Here is a 24,740-nt window from a genome sequence, read left to right on the forward strand (position 1 = left end):
TTGATTCCAACATCAATTATTATAAATTGTCCTTTGCGATGTTATTGAAATCATTGAATGTCTCGTTTTGAGGGGGAATCGAGGGGGAGAGCCAAGGAAGGCTGTTTGGACGGACGTTCAAATATGTTACGCATTATAATCACACACAGGTGGGAAATGGGGGTGTTTTTACCAATTTATTGATATTTACGTTCATTCTTGACAATACATTAAAAACGATTTTGAAAAAAATGCGCCAAGCGAATAAGATTAGCGTATTGAGGATTTTTGCACATACTGAAAAGGTTTTTCAGTATGTGCACAAATTCATGAGTTATATATTTCCTATTCTTAACTATTTTCAGTTTTTGATTTAGGCACCATGAGAAATGGACTAAAATGTTGACGGCCCTTTATTCCGTTTTTTTTGCTATGTTAACTTATTACTGGCCTACTATAGGATAGGGCACGGGTCCCACGTTTTCGATCGCGCCAGGGAGGTCTTTTTGACGACCTCCCTGGCACAACAGTAAGCGCTGTGAATTTACGTAGGGGGTCCCGGGTTCGGTCCCGGCTAGGGCATATTGGGAATTGATAATTTTTGAATTTTCTCTGGTCTTAGCCGTGGCTAGTTACCACCCTACCGACAAAGACGTGCCGCTAAGCGATTTAGTGTTCCGGTGCGTTGTCGCCTGGAAAGCGATTAGGGGTATGACTACCATACTCCCTAACAGGTTAGCCCACTACCAGTCTGGTGGACAACCAGGTGAGATTGCAGCCAAGCTAACTTGAAGTGGAATAAAAAAAAACTCCTTGCCAAAAATCAAGTTGATCTGTTGCTTAGTTATGGCGTAAAGAAAGCACAAACGAAAAGTATTATGTCAATACCCAAGTAAACCTGAACATTAATTATAAATCGTCCTACGTGATGTTGTTGAATTCATTGATGTCTTGTTTGAAGGGTGAAAGGGGAGGGAGGGTTCCGAGGGGGAGAATCACGACACACGAGCAGCGCGTAATAATTGGACTGACGATCAAATATTATTTCACATTGATACGACGCACAGATTAAATTCTAAATTGATATAATTTCATTGAATTCACACCAAGCGTACATACTTTTCCGTGATTATTATAAATTGCAATTTTGTTTGTTTAGGTAGTTTAGCTAGCGTTTGATAAGTTAATGTGTCTTTTCCATACAAACTTTCATCCGCTATCCTAAAGTGCGGCCAATTTATCCGCCGACGTAAACAAACATATGACAGGTCGTGTACATTATAGATTAGGTTAGGTTAGTTTATTTTAGTATTTCAGAGGTAAACAACATTCTTTGAAATTTTTACAAAGCACTAAAATAAAAATTTATCTGAATTTTTGCAGAAGACTTAAATGTTGATTACCCCTTCACTAATCGAATGAGATGACATTTGTTTGTTTACAGTTAGTCCGCGGATAAATTGGCAGTACTTTGCACAATATACCCCGATCAACCGAGTTGCAATGCCAACCCGCGGTTCACTTTGCTTGTTTCAGCTCTTTAGAGTCGTAGCGTAGCCTAAAACTTCCTCAAGGCTTGGGCAACAATAAGTTTCATAGATAAGGGTCAAATAAAAAAAAAAACTTGAGCTTTATTGTTACTTTTTTTCCACTACAAGTTATCGTCGACTGCAATCTTTTTTTGGTAAGTGGTATAGACCTTATTTTTTTTTTTTTTTTTACCACGCACACATCGCCATCTAGTCCCAAAGTAAGCGTAGCTTGTGTTATGGGTACTTAAATAATATACATATAAACACCCAGATACTGAAAAACATTCATGCTCATCACAAAATCATTTTTCTGTTGTGGGAATCGAACCCACGGCCTTGGACTCAGAAAGCAGGGTCGCTGCAAACTGCGCCAATCGGGCCGTCAAAACTGGTAATTGATGATGCACCTAGCTGGTAGCGGGCCAACATTTTAGGGGTATGGCAATTACATATGTATATTAATCCCATTCCCCTAGTCGGTCCACACGACATCGTACCGGAACGCTCAATCGCTTCGCAACACCTCTGTCAACAAGCCACTGCCGGATTCTCCCATCCTAGAGAAAATTCAGAAATTATAAATAGTTTGAAGCCGGGAACTCCTCTTTTAACGCCAGGGAGATCTTATCTTAATATATATAAATCTCCTGTCACGATGTTTGTCCGCGATGGACTCTTAAACTACTTAACCGATTTTAAATTAAATTGGCACACCGTGAGCAGTCTGCTCCAACTTAAGAGATAGGATAGCTTAGAACTTTAATTATAGTCGCAATTTTATTTTATTGCTAATTATTTGTCTTTAATTAATTGACAGTCACATGTTATACATATATATACTACTATACTCATTTAAGGCTTAACGATACTGAATACTTTAAAAACAAAATCAAACGCAGACGAAGTCGCGGGCAACAGCTAGTTACTTATATATTATAATCAAAGATAGACAATTCAAATTCAAAATTCATTTATTTCAAGTAGGTCTAATATAAGTACTTCAAGGATGTATGTTTTTGTAGTGACTACCACGGGTACAGAAGGCAGAAACTAGCGGGAAGAAGCGGTAAGTGAGTTACTTATCGCAGTTGCTCTTTTCCCGGAGCTGTGTTCCAAGGGAGTTCGTGTATAATATATACGATATTATAAGTAGGTTCAGATAGATCATGTGGTACCTACCACGGTATAATATTTTGCCATAGATTTAAGAACATACAGAACCCTCATCCAGCCACTGTCCTATGCGGTGCATCGTGGCCAAAAACTGTGAAAACGTCCCGCACACATCTCACTTCACACCCGGCGAATGCTGCTGGGACTCAAACATTTTCTATTTTCCATAGGTATTTTATAGTGAACGTTTTTTTGTTGTAATAAATAAATAAATATACTAAGACAATACAAAGTAAGCGTAGCCTGTGTCATGGGAACTAAGATAGTTGATGAATATTTTTATGAATATAATACATATAAATACTTATAATATGCAGATAAACACCCAGGCACACTGAAAAACATTCATGTTCATCATACAAACATTTTTCTAGTTGTGGGAATCAAGCCCACGAAGAAAGCACGGCCTTGGTCGCTGCACACTGCGCTAACCAGCTGTCTATGTTAAAACATTAGAGGTAAAATAATAACTGTCAACTGCTAAATCGACTGAAGTGACAAATCGTCTGTTCGAGAATCACTGCTAAAGTGGATTGGTTTTTGATGCGTCAATATTAGTCGTGTGCACGGTTTCTGTATGTTCATAATTTTGTGTTGATTCGCATATAATTTCGTGGGCCTCACGCACCGGCTGTTTTATCTCCATACCAGGGTAGCAGACAGACTGCAGAATACGTTAAAGTACTCTGAATCTACGCGTCACCGCAACACACATTGCTGTAATAATAACCTTTGAGCGAAACGTTATACGTGTGTATGTGTGCTTGTGTGACGTCATTGTCGTATCATAGTCAAATTTCAACTATTTATTCATACAGGCCCCTAGATGGCACTGTGATGCGTGTACGTTACATATATAATTTAATGTATAAATGTTAATGAGATTATTGCTATAACTACATTCGCAAAATTTCCAAACGCGCCCTGGTCTAAGAAGAACCCCACAATAAACTTCCACGGTTGTTCTTTTTGTTATCACTATCTCATATTGTCAATTAAAATAATTTAAAAAGCATCGTGGTTAATGCATTCTTTCACGATAATAGGACTTTGTTACTAGCTTACGTTTAATATGTATATACACACGTACACTCGGCGTCACAGAAATCGCACCTGTCTGAAAATGAGGGTTTAACCGATAATATCACCAAGCCAGTACTTGTTTTTTTATCTTCCTGTATAACTTTTTGTCTGTTTCTGTTCGTCATTTTTTTCACAATAAACATCTTTTTTTTTAACACTGATAAAGGTTTTTTATAGTCAATATTTATCAACTTTTTGAACAAATACCATTACAATACCTTATACCATAACCTTGATCAACAGGGCTTAAAACTGATTTAAATTTATTTTTTCAAAGGGTGCGATTTTTATGACGCTGAGTGTATATATATTTTTGTGTATTTCTGCCGCTAAGCAGCACTGTTGTAAGGGCGGGCGTGGTTGCTGGTGTAATTACAGGCACATGATTCTTAACACTTACGCCTAAGGTTGATGGTTAGAGGGCGAAAGGACGCGTTTCTTGCATGCCCTGCGAAGTGTTATAGAAGATTGTTTTCCACTTACTATCAGGTGGATCATCTGCGTCGTCGTTAATTAAAAAAAAAATATCTAGATGTCTTGAGTAGGGTTTTCGCTGCGGGAATGAATCTTCAATCGATCAATAAAATTTTTTGAGCAACCCTATTCAATATGAATTTAAAAACAGAACTATTGGATTAGGCGTTACTTTGCGGAAATCCATGATATATTATCAAAATTAAGCTTAATTTGCTATTCTCCGCGAAAAGCAGGAGAATATAAAACAATGTTGACTTTACAATGAATAATTGTTAAGTCTTAACAATTTTTCATTGTAAAGTCAACATCTCCTGAGGATGCTCCGGTTTCGGAGCGAAACATGCGTAGAGGTTATATTGCTGAAGATCTGTTTGGTGTGGAATATAAGGATTGAAGAAAATATAAATAACACCACACAGATTCTCCTGCTTTTCGCGCAGTATAGCAAATTAAGCTTAATTTTGATAAAAACAGAACTGTTTGTCATTTCTTTCGATTATCTATTTATATCGTTTTGGTACATATTATATGTAGATATTTAAAACTTAACTTGTTGTGCATGACACTAGATAGCTTTCGTTCTGTCAAAAGCCCGAACTAAAAAAATGTAGGCTAATTTGAGGTCTAATGCAATGCATTGGGCAGCGACCCTGCTTTCTGAGTCGAAGGTCGTGGGGTCGATTCCCACAACCAGAAAATGTTTGTGGGATAAAAACGAATGTTTTTCAGTGTCTGGGTGTTTATCTGTAAGTATTTATGTTTATTATTCATAAAATTATTCACCAGTCATCTTAGTACCCATAACACAAGCTACGATTACTTTGGGACTAGATGGCGATGTGTGTATTGTCGTAGTATATTTATTTATTTATTTATTTCTATATATATGCCATCCATATAAAGAATAGATACACTGTATAATCATTAATAATTTTGGATTATAGTTTATTGTCCGAGTACAGTTATCACTTACAGGTTAAAAATAATTAAATTAAGTTAAAAGCAAAAATAGTAAGAATAAAAGAATTCATATTGAACACTTGAAAATAATGATTAAAATAAAAATAAAAACAATTTAAAAAATATGACTCGTATAATATACAGTATAATTTTGCCTTGAAGCTAAATAATTTACTGCGATGTTCGAGTATTTCTATACTCGAAAACGACTCTTCGATAGCGAAGGAGCTAATTTTGTACTAAGGCTACTGTATTCTGTGGCCGTCATCACAGATATATAAACAGAACTCACTAATGAGTGAAGGGATACGGAACCAAAAAAAAGGGCGCCTGATCCAACTTAGTGGATTTTCATAATATTTATTATTGAAAGCGGCTCAAGGACACTCGGGGATTGATTGGGTAAACATAATAGCGTCTGTCGTAGCAACTTGAGCAATTTATTACCAATCAGAGTCTCGTGGTATCAAGCCTTGGCTAACAGAAGAATATTGGAATGAAGGAGGCGTTACTTTGCGGAAATCCATAATATATTATGGAAATATAAAGCTTAATTTGCTATATATACCGCGATGGACTCTTAAACTACTTAACCGATTTTAAATTAAATTGGCACACCGTGAGCAGTCTGCTCCAACTTAAGAGATAGGATAGCTTAGAACTTTAATTATAGTCGCAATTTTATTTTATTGCTAATTATTTGTCTTTAATTAATTGACAGTCACATGTTATACATATATATACTACTATACTCATTTAAGGCTTAACGATACTGAATACTTTAAAAACAAAATCAAACGCAGACGAAGTCGCGGGCAACAGCTAGTTACTTATATATTATAATCAAAGATAGACAATTCAAATTCAAAATTCATTTATTTCAAGTAGGTCTAATATAAGTACTTCAAGGATGTATGTTTTTGTAGTGACTACCACGGGTACAGAAGGCAGAAACTAGCGGGAAGAAGCGGTAAGTGAGTTACTTATCGCAGTTGCTCTTTTCCCGGAGCTGTGTTCCAAGGGAGTTCGTGTATAATATATACGATATTATAAGTAGGTTCAGATAGATCATGTGGTACCTACCACGGTATAATATTTTGCCATAGATTTAAGAACATACAGAACCCTCATCCAGCCACTGTCCTATGCGGTGCATCGTGGCCAAAAACTGTGAAAACGTCCCGCACACATCTCACTTCACACCCGGCGAATGCTGCTGGGACTCAAACATTTTCTATTTTCCATAGGTATTTTATAGTGAACGTTTTTTTGTTGTAATAAATAAATAAATATACTAAGACAATACAAAGTAAGCGTAGCCTGTGTCATGGGAACTAAGATAGTTGATGAATATTTTTATGAATATAATACATATAAATACTTATAATATGCAGATAAACACCCAGGCACACTGAAAAACATTCATGTTCATCATACAAACATTTTTCTAGTTGTGGGAATCAAGCCCACGAAGAAAGCACGGCCTTGGTCGCTGCACACTGCGCTAACCAGCTGTCTATGTTAAAACATTAGAGGTAAAATAATAACTGTCAACTGCTAAATCGACTGAAGTGACAAATCGTCTGTTCGAGAATCACTGCTAAAGTGGATTGGTTTTTGATGCGTCAATATTAGTCGTGTGCACGGTTTCTGTATGTTCATAATTTTGTGTTGATTCGCATATAATTTCGTGGGCCTCACGCACCGGCTGTTTTATCTCCATACCAGGGTAGCAGACAGACTGCAGAATACGTTAAAGTACTCTGAATCTACGCGTCACCGCAACACACATTGCTGTAATAATAACCTTTGAGCGAAACGTTATACGTGTGTATGTGTGCTTGTGTGACGTCATTGTCGTATCATAGTCAAATTTCAACTATTTATTCATACAGGCCCCTAGATGGCACTGTGATGCGTGTACGTTACATATATAATTTAATGTATAAATGTTAATGAGATTATTGCTATAACTACATTCGCAAAATTTCCAAACGCGCCCTGGTCTAAGAAGAACCCCACAATAAACTTCCACGGTTGTTCTTTTTGTTATCACTATCTCATATTGTCAATTAAAATAATTTAAAAAGCATCGTGGTTAATGCATTCTTTCACGATAATAGGACTTTGTTACTAGCTTACGTTTAATATGTATATACACACGTACACTCGGCGTCACAGAAATCGCACCTGTCTGAAAATGAGGGTTTAACCGATAATATCACCAAGCCAGTACTTGTTTTTTTATCTTCCTGTATAACTTTTTGTCTGTTTCTGTTCGTCATTTTTTTCACAATAAACATCTTTTTTTTTAACACTGATAAAGGTTTTTTATAGTCAATATTTATCAACTTTTTGAACAAATACCATTACAATACCTTATACCATAACCTTGATCAACAGGGCTTAAAACTGATTTAAATTTATTTTTTCAAAGGGTGCGATTTTTATGACGCTGAGTGTATATATATTTTTGTGTATTTCTGCCGCTAAGCAGCACTGTTGTAAGGGCGGGCGTGGTTGCTGGTGTAATTACAGGCACATGATTCTTAACACTTACGCCTAAGGTTGATGGTTAGAGGGCGAAAGGACGCGTTTCTTGCATGCCCTGCGAAGTGTTATAGAAGATTGTTTTCCACTTACTATCAGGTGGATCATCTGCGTCGTCGTTAATTAAAAAAAAAATATCTAGATGTCTTGAGTAGGGTTTTCGCTGCGGGAATGAATCTTCAATCGATCAATAAAATTTTTTGAGCAACCCTATTCAATATGAATTTAAAAACAGAACTATTGGATTAGGCGTTACTTTGCGGAAATCCATGATATATTATCAAAATTAAGCTTAATTTGCTATTCTCCGCGAAAAGCAGGAGAATATAAAACAATGTTGACTTTACAATGAATAATTGTTAAGTCTTAACAATTTTTCATTGTAAAGTCAACATCTCCTGAGGATGCTCCGGTTTCGGAGCGAAACATGCGTAGAGGTTATATTGCTGAAGATCTGTTTGGTGTGGAATATAAGGATTGAAGAAAATATAAATAACACCACACAGATTCTCCTGCTTTTCGCGCAGTATAGCAAATTAAGCTTAATTTTGATAAAAACAGAACTGTTTGTCATTTCTTTCGATTATCTATTTATATCGTTTTGGTACATATTATATGTAGATATTTAAAACTTAACTTGTTGTGCATGACACTAGATAGCTTTCGTTCTGTCAAAAGCCCGAACTAAAAAAATGTAGGCTAATTTGAGGTCTAATGCAATGCATTGGGCAGCGACCCTGCTTTCTGAGTCGAAGGTCGTGGGGTCGATTCCCACAACCAGAAAATGTTTGTGGGATAAAAACGAATGTTTTTCAGTGTCTGGGTGTTTATCTGTAAGTATTTATGTTTATTATTCATAAAATTATTCACCAGTCATCTTAGTACCCATAACACAAGCTACGATTACTTTGGGACTAGATGGCGATGTGTGTATTGTCGTAGTATATTTATTTATTTATTTATTTCTATATATATGCCATCCATATAAAGAATAGATACACTGTATAATCATTAATAATTTTGGATTATAGTTTATTGTCCGAGTACAGTTATCACTTACAGGTTAAAAATAATTAAATTAAGTTAAAAGCAAAAATAGTAAGAATAAAAGAATTCATATTGAACACTTGAAAATAATGATTAAAATAAAAATAAAAACAATTTAAAAAATATGACTCGTATAATATACAGTATAATTTTGCCTTGAAGCTAAATAATTTACTGCGATGTTCGAGTATTTCTATACTCGAAAACGACTCTTCGATAGCGAAGGAGCTAATTTTGTACTAAGGCTACTGTATTCTGTGGCCGTCATCACAGATATATAAACAGAACTCACTAATGAGTGAAGGGATACGGAACCAAAAAAAAGGGCGCCTGATCCAACTTAGTGGATTTTCATAATATTTATTATTGAAAGCGGCTCAAGGACACTCGGGGATTGATTGGGTAAACATAATAGCGTCTGTCGTAGCAACTTGAGCAATTTATTACCAATCAGAGTCTCGTGGTATCAAGCCTTGGCTAACAGAAGAATATTGGAATGAAGGAGGCGTTACTTTGCGGAAATCCATAATATATTATGGAAATATAAAGCTTAATTTGCTATACTCCGCGAACAGCAGGAGAATCTGTATGGTGTAATTTATTAATTATAATCTTCAATCCGTATACTCCACACCAAACAGATCATCAGGAGATGTTGACTTTACATTGAATAATTGTTAAAGGCCTCTCCCCAACGGGAGGGGTAGGAGAGGTCTTTAGTGCAACGTATCGATCTCCCAAATCAAATTGGGGCAATTGGGTTTACGAACAACTCGCCCTAACTATCCGTACAGTTTCAGATCACGTCCTCACGTGTTATCATTACAGACATTTACGGAGTTGTTACAAAACAATTGGGGCTAATGGGGTAACAAGTTTTGGGGCAAGCGCTCCCAAATTATGGTCCGCGAGCCCCCACAAACTTTTATTACATAACTGTACGCTACTTTGTTGAGTTATACTTTCAATATCATGTAACTACGGGCTCGCGTAAAGAATACAAATGGCTAAGTTTGGGATGCGAACTGCTGAGGTCTGATAAAAGGATTGCGCATTGCGGTCAAACGAACTGCTCCATCGTGATTCTTTTACATTCGACACTTATATTTTTTTTTTTACATAATAACTTATCTTTGACGATAGTAGCATTATATGCATGCTCAGATAATGATCCGGAGGGAAAAAGAACGTGAACTTAGAAAGCATTATGTAGTGTTGGCGCCGAATGGAGAGAATAAGTTGGACTGAGAAAATTCGTAGCGTCGCGTCATTGAAAAGAGGAAAATTGGAACTATAAAAATCATAAGAGGGAAAATGATTGGCCACCTACTTAAACATGGAATAATATATATAAAAGAATTGCTCGTTTAAAGATATAAGATAAGATATTAATATAAATATACTACGACAATACACACATCGCCATCTAGCCCCAAAGTAAACGTATCTTGTGTTATGGGTACTAAGACGATTGATGAATATTTTTATGAATTATATACATTAATACTTAATATACAGATAAACACCCAGACACTGAAAAACACTTATGTTCATCACACAAACATTTTCCAGTTGTGGGAATCGAACCAACGGCCTTGGATTCAGAAAGCAGGGTCGCTGCCCACTGCGCCAGTCGGCCGTCATATTATACCTTTATTTGACCTAAAACACAATTAAATCATCTTATTCACATCCTGGGGTAGCTGGAAGAAATCTCTCATAGAGATAAGCTTACCTTTGTACACTTCAAGTATCTTATGTTCGCTATCAAAATTTCGCAATAAATAAAGAGCGCATAAGCCCTAAACTAATTAATTATAGATAGTTCCATAACGTCCTATTACAACACGCCAGTTTGTATAATTTATGTAGGTAATAGACAAACAAAACGCGTCACCGAACTGAACAAATAAACATTTTAAAAATACACCGGCTCCAGATTCGTTGCTTAATTTCGAACGCGCCGTAAACACGTTGTTTAACGCCCACGGCTTAGGGCCTTGTTATTTATCGAGGTCTATCTACGACAAACATCGCGGGAACTTTATAAATAGAATTGGAAAACTACTGGAGCAGGGATAGGGCCCCATTGGTACGCGGTGGATGAAAATTTACGGTGCTTCATAAAATATTATGAAAATTTAGCTTAATTTGCTATTACTCTGCGAAAAGCAGGAGAATCTGTATGGTGTAATTTATAATTTCTACAATCCTTATACTCCACACCAAACTGACCTTCGGCAATGTACCTACGCACGTTTTGCTCCGAAACCGGAGTGTCCTCAGGAGATGTTGACTTTACAATGAATTCCGCAAATTTATCATGGAATTCCGCAAAGGTAACGCCTGCTTCTATCCAACATTTAAAAACGGTGTGCTTCATTAACTTTTGCGGAAACATCGTGCGTATGTAAAATGATTTGTTTCTTTATCTAATAATATATTTTATAACAGATTGCTTGCAGCAATAAGGCTGCCTTTGCATGTTTACATTGTGTACTCCCTAGTGTTCTTTTTCTTGTATGTTATATGTGCAATAAAGTGTTTCTTAAAAAAAAAATCAAAATCGGAAAATCCGTTCGGGATACGATGCAACAGACAGACGCAGACCCACACGTCAAATTTATAACGCCTCTATTCGTTTTTGCGTCTTTAAAAACAAACTCTTCTGCTTTATTATAAGTAACTAGAATTTCTTGACTAGACTCTCTTGTGTGTGTGTGTGTGTGTGTGTGTGTGTGTGTGTGTGTGTGTGTGTATACAAAGATCCAAAACGCCACGATCTTACCTTTATGCACGTCGTAGTCAATAAGAATCATTACACTTAAAAACAGTTAAGTTTAAACTCGATTGCTCCTAGGGCTGTCACTTGTTCTCGCTTTTAGTAAATATATTTGAAATTGCTCCATGAAATGAATTTTAAGAATATAATTATCTATATCTATTATAATAAAACTGTAACAGGTTAAATTCTGTACTTTGAAGATATTTAGAATATTTTTTGCGGGCACTCTATAATTGATACTCTGGCCAAAACCGTATTATTTTTTTTATCTTTCCATCTGGATGTATCATGGTTAATGCTACCCAAAACTACTGAATGTATTTAAATGAAATATAGCATGACTTAATTCATACTACGAGGTAGGATATAGGATACTTTTTGTCCCGAAATTCAGCACCGTTCAGTTTCAACTCTTGTTAGCAACGCGGCACGACACTGTCAATTACACATGTAAAATTAAATTTAACGATAATTTAAATTCTAAAATTTTAACAAATTGCTACTCAGAAAAATTAAACCAGCATGTGGCATAAATAATGCTTCGACAACAGGGTCGCCGTAAAAATTGAGTGAATGAAAATTCAATCAAAAGTGGTAGAGTCACTACAAACATACATACTTGACGTTTCATAAAGTAGGCCTACTTGAAATAAATGAATTTGAATTTGAATCAAGATGTTTTCATACCTTTGCTGTGAGTGAGACCAAATTTTTCTCGGTTTCAGAAAAGTATAGAAAAAGTCTTGCCTTAAATTTAATTAACAGCATCGTTAAGTTAAAAAGGAGTCATCATCATCATCACCACAGTAGTCCTACTCAGCTTCTGCTAGTTCTGGCAGCCCTAATTGCACCCCTCCATTAACATTGAAGCCATGTAAAGGATCAGGAAGTAAACACGGCGAAATATGCTTGCTATAATTCAGCGGCTTGTCACTCCACCGAAACGGTCCTCTTATCTCATGTGTCAAAGCCCGCCTCGCTCTAAAGTACTTATTTTACGACGATTACAATATATGTGCCGAGTGCCGCCGGCCTTTGATTAAAGCGCTATTGACATGGAAAGAGTTTCTCGTCCCGCGAATGCAATTATCGTAAGAATATCAAAAAAAAACTTTTCTCAAGTAAACTTAAGACTTTACTTGAATGTAAATATTTCTAAGCATGTCGCATATTGGTGACGCGAGCCCATATGTTTTGCCCCGAGAGATAAGAATTATTCACTGCACTTCTGAACAGTCACACGGGGTTATTGCTACCCGAATAAATTGAATTCGGCATATTTTTAATATTAGCTATGTAAGTTATTGCCAATGAGAATTATCCAAGGATTATTGCCTAAATCTTGGATACAAGCAGGCGTCACTGTCGCTAAAGTCAAGTAAATTTGATATAAACAATGAAATAATTAAAAATTAAAGAATCCTATCAGTAAGTTAAAATAACAATGGGCAAGCCTTGCTTGTCGTAGGTGCGATGACTGTTGGATCAGGAAAGTTCTAGAGTGGAGACCGCGAATTAGTAAGCGTAGTGTGAAACGCCCTCCAGCACGATGGTACGACGACATACAGTGACGGAGAGTGGGAGGATGAAAAGGCTTAGGACGAATGTGGTATCGCTTTTTGGGAAAGACCAGCATTTGGCAATGACGAAAGAATCCTATAAACAAATTCATAGCATATTAACTTCATTGATAGATAATTACCCACGGTTATTGCCTGCATATTCTTGCGAGAAACTCTCTCCATATAAACGGCGCTTAAAGCTCAACGGCTTCCACGCCCGCTGAATCCTAATAAGCAACAAATTTACTAAAACCGCTATGAAAAAAATAGCGTGGAAGCAATCGCTATAAGTGGTTTTCCCTCGCTAGGCGGCCATGTTCCAACTTGGCGTTAGTCGCTACGTCAAAAGTTCGTCGACCCTTGGAGGTTGCACTCGGAAAATACGCGGCGCACTTCATTCATAAAAATCTTGCTTATTTAATGAGAATCGCTTTAATTATTGTTTTTAATCAACGCTCGCTGGCTACGGGCCGAATGTTTGCTACATTATTATTTAAATGGAGAAAAAATGCTCGTGTTAATTGAATACTTTTGTGTTTTGTGTGGGCACAATGGTTCACTGCCGCAACATGAAGTTCCTCTATGATATTTTTGAAGTACAAGCTATTAACCGCAATTTAGTCTGCGTTTATTTTGGCTTTTTATAAATCCTTTTATTATCCCGGGACAAGATGTAAACACATTGTGCATGTTCTAGTGCGCTTTTTTTTGACATACACGCACACACACACACAGCTTTACAATTAATTGTATACTTATACGTTTTTCCTTTTAATTTTTTTATTATATTTATATTTTTATAAAATGTAAACACGAAAACAATGTAAAACATGTTTGTGCATTTTATAGTGCGCTGTTTGTTGAATGTCTTAAATATTATTCATGCACGCATACACGCTTGCACGTTGAAATACACACACACACACCTATACAATTAATTCTTGACTTATACTTTTTATCCTTTAATTTTTTTTATAATATGTATATCTGTTGAAACCTACGCTTAAACTAACTTAGTAGCAGTCTTTGTAACCTTTCAGTAACGCAGGTTTTCCCTCCGCAGAGGGCATTTATGAATATTATTTTTAACACGAAGCATTGTACATACTATTATTATTTCAACAAGAAAAGTCATACGTATCAAATGCAATATTTTTTAACCCGCAGCAGCTTTTAACAGCAGCTTTTCCGGGCTATATATTCTATTTCTACCTCCAGTATTCAAGTTGCATATTGACTTCCAAATTTCAACAAGATCGATACAACAAACACACATCATCACCGTCATCTTTATAGCAACCCATTACCGGCCCACTACAGCAGGGCTAGCACGGGCGGGAGATAAAATTATATCCCCCGATTATATCCCCTGCCAAGGTATATAATTAACATGCCCACCTGCTAAATCACTGGAACATGGAATAGGAGAAGTTTACCCCCGTTTATTAATACACATAAGCTGTGGGAGAAGATAAATTTATATCCTCTCCCAAGGGATATAATTGTCTCCTGCCCATGCTAGCCATGCAGGGCACGGGTATCTTCTCATAATGAGAAGAAATTAAGGCCGCCTTGAGATATATTATGGGGGACGCTCAGCTGCATTCCTGGTTTCCTCAGGTTGTTTTCGTTCACCGCAATAGTTATAATTTAATTACTTAGAATGCAGATAACTACGAAAAGTTAGAGGCACGTGCTCGAAGTCGGCCCGCCGAAAGTGAAGCTGAAGTGCTAACCACTGTGCTATCACCGCTTCAACAAACAAACATAATACACTCTCGCATTTTTAATATAAGTATGGATTTTAGAATTTTTAAATTAAAGAATCTATTTACGTCGGTCTGCGCGTCACGGACCGTGGCTTCATAGCGCGTGAATATGTAGTGCTTATAATAGGTACATTAAGATGAACTTTACAGATAGTACGTACTAGTTATCTATGTCTGAATAAATAAATAAAGTATGTAATGAATAAATAGATATGTTTTCGAAATAATTAAAAAAATAGGCTCATAACAAAATTGTACCGTGTGATCGGCAGATCGGAATACAGTTGTCAACACCTCTTCTCATCCCGCGGGTATCGTACAAGGCCAATGTGGGAGGCGTTCTCTGTGCCAACTCGTGTACTCGGCCTCTCCCTCTATTGCTAGAGGCCTTTAGTCCAGCAGTGGGATGCTATAAGACTTTTGATGATAATTACATTTTTTTTAATTGATATACTACGGCACACATCGCCATCTAGCCCCAAAGTAAGCGTAGCTTGTGTTATGGGTAAATATGATTGACGAATATTTCTATGAATAATATACATAAATACTTATAAAATACATATAAACACCCAGACACTGAAAAACATTCATGCTCATCACACAAACATTTTCCAGTTGGGGGAATCGAACCCACGGCCTCGGACTCAGAAAGCAGCGTCGCTGCAAACTGCGCCAATCGGCCATCAAAAAATTAAAGCAACGCGGCGATAGTCATCAGTCTTATAGCGACTGTAGATCATCTAGTAGGAAACGTTTCGATCTAATTTTTCAAAGGTCCATATTACAATGAGACACGTTTGAAACAAGAGATGACACATTGCTTGTTTTATAATTTTATTATTTTGATTAGTGTTTTTACCTACACTTGGAGGAATTATCAATTTTTATAAATTTAAGACTGATGTAAAAAGCATATTCTAATTTCGGCATCGACGGTAGGAAAGCCGTAGCTTAATTGGAGAAAGCGCTCAGGCCGCTTTTGCCAGAGAGTCGACGGGTTCAAATCCTGTCGGTTTCGAACATTTTTATATGCCTTTTAAATTTATAAAAACACATAAATATTTAACATACAATAGACACATACTAGAGACATAATTTATTTATTTATTTAGCAACGAACCCTGTGAAGACATTACATTTGCCCAAAGATTTTAACAACAACAAGAAATAATTACGAAAAATTTAACATAAAAATAGCTATATAAAATTAAGAATTAAATAAAAACAATAATAATAACAACAACCAAAAATTCAAAAAATAATAAAAACAAAACATTCAAATATATAATTATTATCTTAGATCAGCTATTCTCTAATAACATTTCAATTTGTTTTTGGATTTGAAGCGGCGGGATGTGAAATATGTCCAGCTCCGAATTACGAGAACTATGAGTTAGGTCATTGAGCAAGCGCAGCGCACGAGTCAGTAGGGCGTGCGCAGTCCATTTAGTTCTGCAGCATGTTGATAATGTCCTCTAAGGCGTGTGATGTCTACTAATCCGCACCTGACCAGCTTGGTGGACAACTTCCTGAAATCCTTTCCTGAATGGAATCTGTAGCTCATAATCTGATGACTTGATTATTACGATTCCACCCGCAAACTAGTGTTTTGTGTTTTGTCTGTCCGTTTGTTTGATTATGGCACTCACATATGTAAAATGTATATTGGAAAAGAGCAACTGCTGGGTTTCTTGCCGGCTTCTTCTCGGTAGAATATGCCTTCCGAACCGGTGGTAGAGTCACTACACACAGACGGACTTGACGTTTCAAAAGTGCTTATATTAGGCCTACTTGAAATAAATGAATTGATTTTTTTGAAATTACATAGGGAAGTAGAGATAGAGGCTACGTTTATTCCGCTCAAAGAGAAAAAAATTAAACTTAATAAATATTGCCTATTTATTGATAGGAGGCCATTTCTAATCCTACCAAACGCGTTTGGGATAGGTAATTTTTTTTTTTTTTTTTTTTGCCAAGTGGTTCCTGCCTCATTATTAGGAACGCGTCGCGTAGGAGTTGTTTTACAATGAATAATTAAATAAATAAATAAATATACTACGACAATACACACAACGCCATCTAGCCCCAAAGTAAGCGTAGCTTGTGTTATGGGTACTAAGATAGCTGATGAATATTTTTTTTATGAATGAAATACACATAAATACTTATAATATACAGATAAACACCAAGACACTGAAAAACATTCATGCTCATCACACAAACATTTTCCAGTTGGGGGAATCGAACCCACGGCCTCGGACTCAGAAAGCAGGGTCGCTGCAAACTGCGCCAATCGGCCGTCAAAGGTAATGAATGAATAGGCATCTAGTATCGAGATTCCGAGGCGAATTAAGTTGAAGTAAAATTTTTGGTTACGAAATTCATCATGCTCGTTGCTTCGGAAACATGATTGGGATTAATTTCCATAGCCACGTATAAGTCGCGTCACGAAAAAGGCGCGTTGTCATAAATATTTGGGATATGTTAACTACTGTTAGTAATTAGACGGCCTAGTGTGAGATTTTCTAACTTGTTACAATTCTGGAAAAAGAAGTATTCTCACTAGAATTTTACGTGGTCAAGTAAGTAAGTAGACGTAGGTGAAAAATCTCACACTACGCCCTGAATCACACACTATATCCAGAATAGTAACTTGGAGTTAACTTTATCAACGAGACAGCAAAACCTTTTTGAGGCTACTCGATTATTTAAAAAAAAAAAGCAACAGACCATCAGTTATTGACATAAATAACAATGTTAAGTGTTTAGTAATTTAAATCTATCTAGGCCTTGCATTTGAGTGTTAATGTTAATGTTTACTTATTTTAACGTATATACAGGTGGTTCTTACCGAGTTTTAGCAGCTGCTACTAATAGTTACCTAAGAGTGCCAAGTCATTGGGACCCAGTCGGAGCTATGCGGTGGATATAACCTATATAATAATAGCTACTTCATTCGGGTTTTTTATTTGCATTTGCTTTTGTGTAAGAAATGTTATTTTAATAAATCACGCAAGAACGCTTCGTTTGTACGAACTTGTTATAATAGAAATTCCTTAGTGCGTAGTTTGGGCGCAAGCGTGAGTTTTACGTGACATCACTTGTACTAGGTATCAGGCCCTAGTTAATTTATATTGTCTCAGTGCTTCAATGCGCCTGAAGGATTTTAGGGCCCGAAACTATTTTCGTAGCTAAATTATAGGTTTCTTTTAAAAAATAACTTTTATGTTTGGGATAAGTGAGTGATCCGACAAAAGCGAAGCTTTTTATACATCACCATCACACAAACACAAGTGCCATGTTATCCACAAAAAATATGCACCGTGTACAAGCACCTTATCTATAAAACATTAATCTCCTTGTACGTGTACTTGTAAAATCATCTCACAGTATTTACAAACATTGCTGCAAAAAAAGCTGCTTGTTTTATTGGTTGGGCAGTTCGATTCCATCGGCAACACGTTCATAAATATATACAAATATATACACTACGACAATACACACACCGCCATCTAGCCCCAAAGTAAGCGTAGCTTGTGTTATGGGTACTGAGATGGCTGATGAATATTTTTATGAATAATATACATAAATACTTATAATAAATATATAAACACCCAGAAACTGAAAAACATTCATGCTCATCACGCAAACATTTTCCAGTTGTGGGAATCGAACCCACGGCCTCGGACTCAGAAAGCAGGGTCGCTGCCTACTGCGCCAGTCGGCCGTTAAAATAATGTTAAATATGATTTTAAATAATAATGTTGAATTTGATTCTTATATAACTCAATTAAATCATAATAATAATTTTCGTCTATTAGATGTGGATAACCGAATCATTTTACCTATAAATAATCAAATTCGTATTTTAATTACAGCTACTGATGCTATTCATTCATGAACAGGCCATGCCATCTTTAGGAGTAAAAGTTGATGCAAATCCTGGTCATCAACCCAATGAGACGCTAATTTACGCTATTACGACCTATTGGCGCAGTGGGCAACGATCCTGCTTTCTGAGTCCAAGGCCGATTCCCACAAATGGAAAATGTTTGTTTGATGAACATGAATGTTTTTCAGTGTCTGGGAGTTCATATTTACCTATGTATATTATACATAAAAATATTAATCGGCCATCTTAATACCCATAACACAAGCTACGCTTACTTTGGGGCTAGATGGCGCTGTGTGTGTTGTCGTAGTATATTTACATTTATTTATTTTATGAAAATAGAAATATAGCTTACTTTAAATTAAAATAATTTTTCTAAACTACGTGATATATATCATAATAAATAGCTTTTTTCAAAATGACCTAGCTAGTATGTCTTAAGATAATAGACACCAGTATTCAGTTTCTTTATTAAAGTTCATTTTATTATGTTGTTAGCGTAAATTTGTTTATTATGTTGCTGGCGTAGAAAATCTGTGTGGTACGAGAAGAGGTGATCGCATAAGTTTATAATATTTGTTTACCTCTGTTGAACAATAAAGGAAAAAATTTATATGAGGCTCATCAAAAATGCCAAACTCGTTGTATTTTAATAACACAGGTGTATCTTTAACATAATAGAGATGTGTACTTAACAAACCGTAACATACCTTTATAGTAAAATGGCTGGCGTAATAGTAGGTAGGTTTCTTAAACCACGCCTATTTCGAACTTTCGTATAAATGTATCTCGGGGATTTTTAAAACTAAGGAAAAGTGAATAAAGCGAGCGAGTATGTTTTAATCAGAAAAATTAATAATTGTTATGAATATTTATTGGAAGGCCGATTGGCGCAGTGGGCAGCGACCCTGCTTTCTGAGTACAAGGCCGTGGGTTCGATTCCCACAACTGGACAATGTTTGTGCTATGAACGTTAATGTTTTTCAGTGTCTGGGTGTTTATCTATATATTACAAGTATTTATGTAGGTAATAATATTTATAAATTTATCATCAGATATCTTAGTACCCATAACAAAAGTTATGCTTACTTTGGGACTAGATGGCGTTGTGTGTATTGTCGTAGTATATTTATTTATTTATTTTACTTTACTATAATGCCTTGGTACTAATATTATAAATGCAAAAATGTGTTCGTTTCTTTGTCCTTACTTTACGCCCTAACCAACCATTATGCTTGATTTTTAACTTATAGTTAGTTAAAAGGACAGAGAGTAACAGCCACATTTCATTTCAGGAAAACAAACGGTTCGATTTCGAGTTGAAAAAATCGTTATTAACGTCTTTATAATTCAAACTTGACGTTTTAAAAGAATTTTTACTAGGCCAACTTGGAAAATTACTTTGAATTTGGAGCCAATTTTAAAATACAAAAATCCTAAACTCAAGTTATAAAAACAACTTACAAATATAATTATAATATTATAAGTAACTTAAAAAGGTACATAGTTATCGCCACTTCAGGTGAATTAAAACATAAATGTATTATGATATAAAAGCCACCAACTACAGCGCGTTTTCTTAAAACTATGCAGACCTAAATATCATGACACGAGAGTTAGCAATGTTAGCATAATCGAGTATCTAAGGCTCTAAGCTAAAGGCAACCCGTTAGCCGCATACCGGCGCAAGTACCGATCGGCATTCCTAAGCCGGGCTCCCACGAGGCTCCCCCCCTCCTGACCCACCCGCGGCCCCGCGTGCGCCCCCCGGAAATACCTCAATACATGCGGCCTGCGCAGGCGCAGGGAACCTAGAGCCTCGAAAGCTGTTAGGAAGTTTTAAAGTGTGGCTACTTTATTAAAAGCAAGTTATATTTTCATATACACCAATATTATAAATGCGAAGGTTTCTCAATCACGCCAGTGCGGTAAAACGGCTCTAGATGAAATTTAGCATAGCGATATCACTATCTGGAAAAAACCGGCAATCCGTGGGGATGTTTTTTTTTAATTTTTAGCAGTACAAATAGTTCAGTAGTTCAGGAGATAGAAATGTTTTTTTCGATTTTCGAAGCCAGTCACAAATTTGATATAATAAATTCCAAATCACCCCTGTCGGTGATCTCACCTGGAACTTCTCTTATGGGAGCTCCTTTATGGTTATAGGACAATTCCTTTCATCAGAAATATCATTGATATCAGTAAATTAATACACTAAGGAACCCACACTGGCTGTTGCCCGCGCACTTCGTCCGCGTTCATTACTGTTTTTTACAGATCCCGTGGGAACTGTTAATTTCACTACAAAAAAAAGTAGCTTATGTAACTCTCCGTACTTTTAACTAACTAACCAATTTTTTTTCCTTCCACCACAAGTTAGTCCTTGACAGCAATCTCACCTGGTGGTAAGAGGCAGTCTAAGAAGGTAGCGGGCTAACATGTTAGGGAGTAAGGTAGTCATATCCCTAATCAGTTTCTACGCGACACCGGAACACTAAATCGCTTAGCGGCATGTAGGGTGGCAACAAGCAACGGCCGAAGCCTTCCACCAAACCAGACCGGAGAAAATTCAGAAATGATAAATCCTCAAATTGGCCCTGCCGGGAATCGAACCCGGGACCTCGTATTTAAATTCACAGCGATCACCATTGCGCCAGGCAGGTCGTCAAAACATCAATTTGATTGGTTGCTTAATTAGGGCGTTAAGTAAGGACAAACAAACAAACACAATTTTACATTTATAATATTTCTAATGAGCTTATAAATAGAGCAGTTCCAGATAATTACCCTCCGACAACAAATCAACTTCCACGGCAGATGGCTGGCCACCTGCTGGAGATTTCTTACACGATTAACGATTAACGGACCGACTAGCCGAACTTAGTTTTCTCGAAACCGTTCGAGTGAAAAGTTGAGATAACTTGGCAAAAGCTATCCGCTTTTCAATAATCAAACACGCGGATTAAAAGAAAAAGGGTTTCTTTGAAAACTTTCGGCTGAATACTGGAACGTCAATTATACGTGAAGGCCTTTAATGAAATAAAGTTTGGTTTTTGATCAACAAACTAAATTCAAAATTCATTTATTTCAAGTAGGCCTAATATAAGCACTTTTGAAACGTCAAGCCTGTCTGTTCGTAGTGACTCTACCACCGATTCGGAAGGCAGATTCTACCTAGATGAAGCCGGCAAGAAACTCAGCAGTAGGTCATTTCCAACATCAACAATTTACATTTAACATTTTACATTTTAACATTCATTTTTCTATCTTGTGAGAGATGAAAGCGGAGCCGGATGCCTCCAAGCAACCTTGTCATTAAGAAAGTCATTAAACCTAGGCTGTTATGCCCGGTGGTCTTTTAACATTTAAGGTAGTTTTCAGGCGAATTCGTTTAAAGCTACTTTGCAAAATGCAACATTTGTTTCATGAGTTCTAGGATTTGGATTCATTGTATCTAAATTAAATATTATATGTTTTTGTGAGTCCTTTAACCTAGACTTGGAGAAAATATCAGTATAATTTAATGCCTAATTAAAATAAAAACAGAGAGCCAAAATACTCAGTAATATATGTGTAGACACATTATAATTATTAATTTAATGAATATCGAAGAAAAATGTCCTTCAAATTTTCTTTAATGGTAACTTAATATTTTTTTTCCGATCGAGTAAATTCTATTGAATCGTACAAAGCGGATAACCGATAATAATACAAGTCAGAAATATGATGAAGAATAACAAAACTTTTTTACTCTGTGGACTGTAACCTAGTTTTGGAATACTTAACATGCTCCACTAGGGCTGAAAACGCAAACTTACTAACTCCGGGCTAGTAATGAATATTTCTTGGCAGGAAAACATAAACGTTTGCACAATCATCATCATCGTATCAACCTATTACCGGCCAACTACAGGGCACGGGTCTTGTCCAAAATGAGAAGAGGTTAGGGCTCTAATCCACCACGCTGGCCCAGTGCGGATTGGTGGACTTCACACGCCTTTGAAAACATTATGGAGAACTCTCAGGCATGCAAGTTCCATCACGATGTTTTCCTTCACCATTAAAGCAAGTGATATTATAATCGCTTAAAACGAACATAACTTAGAAACGTAAGAATTTTTCACTCAACAAGTATTCATTGTAAAGTAAACATCTGAGGATGCTTCGGTTTCGGAGCGAAACGTGCATAGGGGGTAGGTGCATATAAATTTGGCCTACTTTAAATTTACTGCAGAACTCTCAGAATTAAAGAAACTGATATTTACTAGCTCAAAACGAACATAGTTTCGAAAAGTAAGCCGCGCATTGGGTACCGTCGTCATACCTGAGAGTTCTCAAGAAGAAGATGTCTTTGTACATAGCATATAAAAGTCAAAGTCAACGTCAAAGTCAAAAATATCTTTATTCAAGTAGGCCATTGGTTGCCTGGGAGAAATCGCTATGTAGCGATAAGGCCACCAAATTGTACTCTCTTGATATGTATTTATATCTCTGTAACTACTCTTTTTCTTTGGTGTACAATAAAAGTGTATTCATTCATTCATTCATTCACTTATGCGTACATGGGAATTACACGGTAGTGAGATGATGGCGATAGCCACATTCGTAAACTTAAAGCTACGAGGGTTCCAAACGCTTCCTGGTCTAAAAAGAAGCCCACAACAAACTAAGCTGGGTAAAGATTGAAGAAATCATTAATTACACCATACAGATTCTCCTGCTTTTCGCGGAGTATACGAGTATCAAATTAAGGTTAATTTTCTTAATTAATGACGCGCTCTTAATTGATTCATGATTGATTTCGATTTTCGGATGGACCCTTGCCGATAACCACCTGAGGGGTTGCTACGGCGTCATAGGGGGAATGGTGCGAGCGCGAAAGCTTGCCATGAGAAGAGCCCCAGGGCTCGACGACATCGGGGGGAGCTTCATGTTCACACAATAGAAACAGCTACAGGTGCGCTAATCCAATATATAAAAGTAATAATGCAGTTTTTAATTCTAACGACTTATAATTAACGTTAAATAGCTAAAGGCTGTTGAAGTGGAAAATGACTAGCAAGAAACACTAACCGATCCTTCTGCCACTTCCATATAAGTTTAATGAGAGTACGCTTTATACTAATGACTTTATATCAATTATTTATGTTTACGATTAAAATATTATGCTTTAAATGAGAAATAAGGTTATAAGTACATTTAATTGCATGGACTTTCATTAAACATAGCACAACTTAAAAAAATAAATAAAAAAAAAACGATATCCAGAGCCATTTTAAATAAACAAAAGAGAAATATAATTTTGATTAGCCGTAATTAATGAGTATGGAGAGGTGATAGACTAAAGGTTACAACTTCAGGCTTCAATTTCAGGGGGCCGGGGTTCGAATCCCAGCTCGCACCTCTAGCTTTCTTGAGGTATGTGCGGTTTAAACAAATAAAATATCACTTGCTTCAACTGTGAAGCAAAACATCGTGAGGAAGCCTGCATGTTAAGATTTCTCCATAAATTTCTGAAAAGCGTGTGGAGTCAACCAGTCCGCACTAGGCCAGCGTGGTGGCGGAAACCCTCCTCATTGTGGGAGGAAACCCTTGCCCCGTAGTGGGCGCGTTATTGGAGGATATGATAATGACGATGAATGCGTTTAGTGATATTCTAAGTTCGTTGAAAAAACCTTTAATTGTAAAAGTATTTAACCAAAGTTCAATTTGTAAGACTCTCCTACCGAATAAAAATATATCGAATTTAACACTGTTTTATTGTTTATTGATAATAAATTGCTTCATGTACATACATAAGAGACATGATTATGACCATGAGATATTGCGATAAAATTTTTCGAAATTATTTTTATTTCTTTACTTAATTTAAATTATTTCTTGCTTGTTCTTGTGTGCTCGCTCCCCCGAGCGATCTCTTCACAGCAT

The 24,740-nt window shown here is 36.4% G+C and overlaps 1 protein-coding gene across 2 annotated transcripts in view; it reads left to right on the top strand.

The window, feature by feature from the left end:
* LOC120627093 (protogenin A-like) overlaps positions 1–24,740 on the top strand; it is a 147,573-nt gene that overhangs the window by 40,910 nt on the left and 81,923 nt on the right. The window lies entirely within an intron of this gene.

This window comes from Pararge aegeria, chromosome 10 (assembly GCF_905163445.1).
Source record: "Pararge aegeria chromosome 10, ilParAegt1.1, whole genome shotgun sequence".
NCBI classification, from domain to species: Eukaryota; Metazoa; Arthropoda; class Insecta; order Lepidoptera; family Nymphalidae; genus Pararge; species Pararge aegeria.